At 42.3% G+C, this 7,221-nt stretch overlaps 1 long non-coding RNA gene across 1 annotated transcript; it reads right to left on the reverse strand.

Annotated features, from left to right (window-relative positions):
- Positions 1-528: 528 nt before the first annotated feature.
- LOC135324988 (uncharacterized) lies at positions 529-5,693 on the reverse strand. Its single transcript, XR_010386223.1, has 2 exons — positions 5,619-5,693; positions 529-1,959 (listed from the first exon to the last, which is right to left on the reverse strand). It is a non-coding gene; the product is annotated as an uncharacterized LOC135324988 (long non-coding RNA).
- Between the last annotated feature and the right edge of the window lie 1,528 nt (positions 5,694-7,221).

The following is a 7,221-nucleotide window of genomic DNA, read 5'->3' on the forward strand; positions in this document are numbered from 1 at the left end:
CCAATCAGACGATGGTGGGAGCGAGCGAGCGAGCGAATCGGCGCCGCTACGACCGCAATGCGCGGTGCGCGCCGGGACGGCAGCACCGGGGAGCGGAGCCGCCGCCATCTCGGCCTCGCCGGGAGACTGGCCGCGCCCGGCGCGGGAGGAAGCGTTAATTGGCCTTGAGGCAGGCTTCGTGCGGGCTGCGCCCCCGGGGCTCGTCCTCCGTCTTCCCAGCGGCTTCGTGCGAGGCTGCAGCTTTTGCGTTGGGTGCCCGGGCTGCTCCGCCGAGCACCAGACAAACGCTCCTCACTACGCGGTTTTATCCCGTCGGTGAGTCCCGCAGCTGCGCACGAAGAAGTAAACTTCTTTAAAAGCAGTCTCTGCTTCACTCTTCTCATCTCAAATTCACTGTGGATGGTGGGGGGGGGGGGAAGCATTTGACAGCTTACGGGCTTTTGACAGCTTACGGGCTTTAAACAGATAATACAAAGATCAAGTATTGCATTTCTGTTACTTATTTTCATTACCATAAAGACTTTAGGCTGAAGTCATGAAGTTTAATGATTGGAGATATTTAAACCTTACACTGCAAATAACCATGAGCACAGCAAGTATTTTTGACTCTAGTCAAGACTAGAGGGCAAGAAATACATACCAAACAAAACCGTCTCCCACTTTACATTGATGGAAAATAATTTCTGTTGCGGTTACAGCCACCAGAGGGTGTCCGCCGTGCTTCTCACTGAAGTTGCATGGAATGGTAATGAGGATACAGCCCTGTCTTAGGGAGCCGCTGCAGCAGCCGTAAGCCAATAGCTGTTGTTGCCTTTGATTTCAATTAGAAGTTTATATTTAAAGCTTATTTTTCAGCCTTGCTCCCATGGCGGCCATGGTACTCCTGTCTCTAAACATCCCCCTTTGAAGCAGCTGTGTCCATCTGTCCATGTGTCCCTGTGACACTCCCACCCCACTCTGTTCCTCACCAAAGTGCCTGAGGGCTCCCAGACTCTGCTCCCACATTGATCTAATTAACACTGCCGCTGCTGCGTTCCCTTCCTGGTGAGAAACTTGCTGTAAAAAATGGTGAATAGTTTTCTACTAGTTAAGCTACCTGAACTAGCAGAATCAGATACATCAATATTAGCAGAGGAGAGAGTAAGAATTGACCACCAGGAGGGAGATGGGATGCTGGCAGCACAAGCACAGAGTTACTTAATTTTTGGGTGAATTTACACAATATGACTTACTAAGATCAGCAGAAGGGGGAAGTCCCATTTTATCCTTCCCTCTGCTGCTCTCTGGCATTCCATCAGGCCTTGTGCTAAGCCAATTCAACTTTCAGTCTTTTTAGAAGAAAACTAACCGAACCAAGAAAAAAAAAATCCCAGAAAATGCAACTTTCCAAAGTTGAAGGAAGGAAAAAGAGAGTCCATGATACCTCCACAAGTACAAGGGAAGGGCATTCAACTAGGTGTGGAAGGAGCAGTATCGTAAGAACACTAAAGAGCACAATCCACAATCCAGATTTGCATATATTGGTGCTTCTCTTCAGCAAACACCACACAACAGTATGACACACAATGACATTTGCCCCACTAGCTTTTGCTGTGATATTTGAGATGAGAGGTGGCTCACGTGAATGTTCACTTACAGAAGTGCTTTGACAGAGGAAGGGAAGTCAAGCACTAATAAAACCCTAATATTGCTAGACAGAGGGACAGATGGAAAGGTCTGAGTGCAAATTGATAAATACAAAGAGATACAAAGTACTATAAGAGATGCATGATTTGTATTACTTTCAAGGCATCTACTTGAGGGTAACAACTTTTGCTAAGATGGTCTATAAGTCAACAAGCAGAGGCCCAACCCCAGTTATATACTGTAAGAATCACTCCGCTGGAGTCCATTTCCTTTTTTCTACCTTTTTGTTCTCTTGTATGCCCATCTTCCAGTTCTCAATTACTTGTCATTGGCCTGGGGACATATATAACACAGAACACAAACATGTAATATATCTTAAGCTTTTCCTACAGAAATTGTTAAACTTACAAGTGCTTACATGAAAAAGGCTGAAACTCCAAATTTTTCCCTGCTCTATTACCTTTTTTTTTTTAAAATGACTATATGATACCAGGAGCCCCCCACAACTGTTAAAGGGAGGAAAAAAAAATTCTAGAAAACACACTGATACCATAGCCGTCATCTAGGCTACTATTAGACCATTCATGGTTTCTGCAAAAAATTGAAACGTGGCAGATAGATAAAGTAAATGTGTCTAATGTTATATAAGTTGTGAAACACTGTTGGATAATAAGTTGCTTAACCTAGGAGGACTGTACTAACTGAAGAACATAACGGAAGTTTAAATACAGTACTGCTAAGCCCCCAAGACAGGGGAGCTGGAAGAAGGCCCACTTGCACATTTCTGCTTGCTGCATTTTTGATACATGTCTGAAAAGGCTAGCCAGAGCAGAAATCTAAGAAAAAAATCTGTTGCTAAATAGTTTGGAACTGCACATAACTGTTTTTGTCATTCCCCGCCCCCTTCATTTATAACCTTGTTGTCAATGTTATCCTGTTAAGCTGCAAGGGCAGTTGGGTACTAGGATGCCCAGGTATAGAGCTGGGAAATTTTCCCTAGTACGCACAGTGCCTCACAGCTCCAGGCAACCTGCAGAATAACCCAGTGATGTAGTCAAACAGGTTTTTAATCTTTGCTTATCAATCAGTCCTGATTCCACAGCAAGGCTACAGTAAAAAAAAAATTGGAAATGAATGTTTGTGTGCCGCTTGCACTGGGACAAGGAAAGAAGGTAACAAAAAAGGGTAAGCAGTTCGTGCAGTTAGAAGGGAAGCTCAGAACAGGAGCTAGATTGCACAGGAAAAGCAACAGCTGAGGGTGGAGATAGTTTTGCTTGGAGAAACTGGCCAAGGTGGAGGATAGGACTGTGTTGAATAGGAGGAAACTCTCTCAGAAGCTAAGAACCAGCCAAACCCAGATCTGAACAACATGTGTTCGCAGCTCAAGTTAATTAGAACCAAGACTGTGGTAGCACCTGGGGAGTCTGCAACCAAGGGACTTGGTCTGAGGCTTACCTAGGTTATCAGAAAAATCCATTCTTCCCAATCAACACTCTAATAGACTGTTCCTATACCAAAATCTCCAGTAATGGAGAGCTAATGGAGGTAGCAAGGGGGCTGAGAAGCACTGACTTACTTTTGTACGCAACAAGTTAATGCGAAAGTCTTCTGTTAGAGGAATGTATGTAAACCAAATAGTATCTAAACTAAAGAGCCCAGATTAGTACATTCAGTATTTAGAGTAGGTATCCACAAAGGGCCAGTGTTATCAGAGAGCTGTGAGCTCAGCACTCCTAGTTGCCCAGGCTGATACTCTGAGTAAAATTTGCTTAATAGCTAAATGGTGACAATGTGACACTACTCCCTCCGCTCTGTTCAGTTAGTGGGGGGGTGTTACATGGCACACAGTGTGAGTGGGAGGGCTCACACTGAGATGCTCCTTTGATGGACAACAGGAATCAACCAGTGCTGTACAACCCATGCTGAGAAACAAATTGTTAAATATTTTGAAATTAGGTTTAGGTATGACTGATCAGCCACCCAAAGTCAATGAAAATGTAGGCCTAAATCCATGTACGTCTCAGCTCCCTGTTTCTAAGGAAAGATAACCACAAAGATCTGAAAATAATCTGGCAGAGTTTGTGATTTTTTTAAATGAGAAGCATCATAGAAAGTGCTATACATGGCATGAAATGCAAGAAATTATAATTAACTATAATGGATTATAATTAATAATTAATAAGATGTATTCAGTAGAATATTTGGATGAAGTATGGTAACTAAATCCTGGTGAGATTCCCTGAACCCTGCAGAGGAGGTCAGAAACCTGTGGAAAAAAGAAGTCTGTGATCATGTAGTTACTGGATATATAAAGAACTGCCATAAGTCTGCACAGAAAATCTGCATTTATGCTTTTCTTAACATTTCAGTTCTTTACTCAAATAATATTCTGGTTAAGTCTTTGCATGTAACCATTAATTTAATTAGAATAACAGGTATAATGTTATATATACAGAATGAGCATGCAGTAAAGCACAGTGCATGCTTATAGGGCGTATCTACATGATTTACTTAAGGCAACACCAGCTCGCACAGGCTTAACTGGCTGATCCACATAACAATTTACACATCCCTTGGGCAGGATGATCCGTTCAATCTCCAAGTTAAGCAGATTGTTGGAGGAAGTATGCGCCTGTGCTAAAGCCAGAGGCTAACCTTTAATTCTTGCTGGGTGGGTGATAGGAGTGGACCATAGCTTAGGGTAAAGACAAGAAAACAGATTAAGAAATTGGTGAGCACATCTCATCTCTAGACCTTTGTGATCATACAATGAGACTAGATAGCTTAAACTACCAAAGTGGAGAAACAGAAGAGAGAATTTGTATTAACTTGAAAATAAAAGTAGAAAAAGAAATAGCATAAAAGAGAAACAAGAATGGAGGAAGACCATAGAAAGGAAAGAACTCTGCTGTGTGACATTTTCTTTTATTTCCTCTTGAAAAGCAGTCCTCAGGGGGAGAAGAGACAGCCTCTTAAGCATGTGGCTTAAGGGTGAAATTCTCCCAGCCCAGGTGTCTCTGGTAGCCCATGACTTTAGATGTCAGAGTTTCGCATCTCAGGGTAATCTGCTGCTAAAGGCGCAGTAGCCTGGACAAATTGGCTACCATTGCATGTGCTTTTATCCTGAGGACACATCCAGGTCAATGCTACCTTCCAAACTCACAAGGTGGGAAGGTTCTCATCTCTTGGCCCTCCGAGAGATTGTCCTGTTCCGTTTTCTGTTTCTCCTCATCTCCAGTGGAGGTTCCCTGAACAGTTCACTAGATCCCTCCTATAACTTTCCCCTCTAGGCTAGCTGCCTTCAGGCTGATCTTAGTATCAGGCTTTGCTGGGAAAAAGAAGGAGCACTACTCACTATGTTCTCCATATTATACTGGAAGAGGTTTAGTATTTTCTAGTACAGCACCCTACCTTTGTTTCTATTAGCCTTTTCAGCTTGATTCTTTTAATAACCCATTTTGCTCTTGCTCCATAGTAAATAATTCATCATAAACACAGGAGTTATGCATGTTATTGTTAGAATTAATTTTCTCAACACATTGTAATATACAAAAAACTCTTGTTTAGCACATATCAAGCAGGTGAGATATTAGTTCTGTATCTTTTTAGACATGTCTTTTCAATCTTTTGTATTAGGTCTCCTTTTCTATATTAGTTTGTGTCTCATTTGCCCTTCTCCACAGTCCTTTAGTTTTACATGTATGATGAGACAGAACAGAATTTTATAGGGAGCCTAGAAAATGTGAGGAAAGAGAAAGAGGGTGTATGAGAGAAAGAATGAAAGAGGGAGAGACTCTAACAAACAAAGACTGAAGGGAGTTTCCCTGGGACTTCTTGTGCTCCTGCAAAATGTGATCTAACTCAGCAGACCCTTCCTCAGTTTGAGAATTGCTGATTTAGAACATACCAAGTCCATTAATTTTTCCACACCTCAACATACCCATAAGCAAATAAGAATAACACTGCTTTCTGCATCATGTGGTGATGCTTACCTTATGTCACTTTTAAGGCCTTGGGCACATCAGAATAGCAAAGTATTCTTACAGAGCTGGGGAGTCTTCATACCTGACAAAAAAGAGAATCTCAAGGAAGTTGCTAACATTTCTAATATTGCCATATTTTAAATTCAAGTAGAGTTTTATTCTGTCTGAAGCTGAGAATGAAATCTCTTGACAAAGCTTGTTAACGACCATTTCTTAAGGATATCCGAGATACTTGTCATTATTGATTTCACTGCAGCAGCACTCCTTCATGCTATATAATACATTTGCCAGCAGTCCTCTACATTCTCCATAAAAGCCAAGAAACATCAGGTGGATACTGCAAAGAAAGAAGGAAATAAGGGGGTCTGGAGCACATGATATGTGAAAAGAGGCTCAGGGATGTGTATTTGTTGTGCTTGTTCTCAGAAGAGAGGACTAAGCATGGGTATCTGATTGCTATCTTCAGCTACCTACAGGGGATTCTAGAGAACCAGATTCTTCTCGGCAGTACAAAGGGCCAGGACAAAGGACAAGAGGAAACAGTCACAAGTGACATCAAGGGAAATTTTAATTTCAAGCATAAGGCAGTGACTCCTCTGTGAGTGCGGTTAAGCACAGGAACAGGCAGCTCAGAGAAGCTGCAGAATTTCCACCCTTGAAGATTTTCACATGCCACCAGCCAAAGCCCTGGGCATCCTATCCTGGTCTTTGACCTTAGCCCTGCTTTGAGCAGAAGACTGGACTACGTGACCTCCATAGATCCCTTCCAAATTAAAGTATTTTATGATTCCATTAAATAAGATGAAAACTTTTATCCCAATAAAGTTGAAATTACAGGATGAACCTTTGACCTGGGGTTAGAGAGCAGGCATTACTCTCTCTCTCCTCCTCACCTCTGCCTTATTAAGAGAGCTACTATGGAAGAAGAAAAGGGTTTTCAACAGTTAGACAAGTTTGTCTTCAATTCCTTGAAAGATGCATTACCCAAAGACAATGAGAGCTTGAAAGGATGATGTACCACTTAGGTTTAATTTTTTCTTAGGTGAAAAGAAAAAAAAACTTTTGAAGACAAATCAGGATTTTCCTGCATGCTTGTGAGTGACACAGATTTGAAGGAGAAATGGAGAGTCTACATTACAAGCTATAAAGCTGAGCCAGATGCAGAGGAGATACTGAGAAGGGTCAGCCCAGCCAAGGATGCTTCCAAGATTATGTCATAGCCAATAAATTATATTTTCTGCACAAGAAAAGCATGAGTCCTAGGGTACAGTTATAGATATCCACTGCTGCCCTCAGTGTGATCATGCACCTCTTGAGTAACAGCATAATCACATTATCAAAACCTTTCTTCTACTTTATTTCAGTTTCTATTTTTTGTCTCTTTTTCCTCATCACTTGGCATCCAAAATTTGCGACAGCACATATCGCATTTTTACCTCTTGCTCTGCAGTGCCACATGCAATTTTAGGGGACTAGAGGTGGCTACCTGAGGGTTGCGGAGGGAGGCCGTGGCGTGAGCCCTTCCGCTCTCGTCCCGCACTGGGGACAGGCACCTTACTGAGCAACACAGAAGGATGGCTGAAGCTTATTTACACAGGAGATCTGCAAATTT

The sequence above is a fragment of the Dromaius novaehollandiae genome, chromosome Z (assembly GCF_036370855.1).
Source record: "Dromaius novaehollandiae isolate bDroNov1 chromosome Z, bDroNov1.hap1, whole genome shotgun sequence".
Taxonomy (NCBI): domain Eukaryota; kingdom Metazoa; phylum Chordata; class Aves; order Casuariiformes; family Dromaiidae; genus Dromaius; species Dromaius novaehollandiae.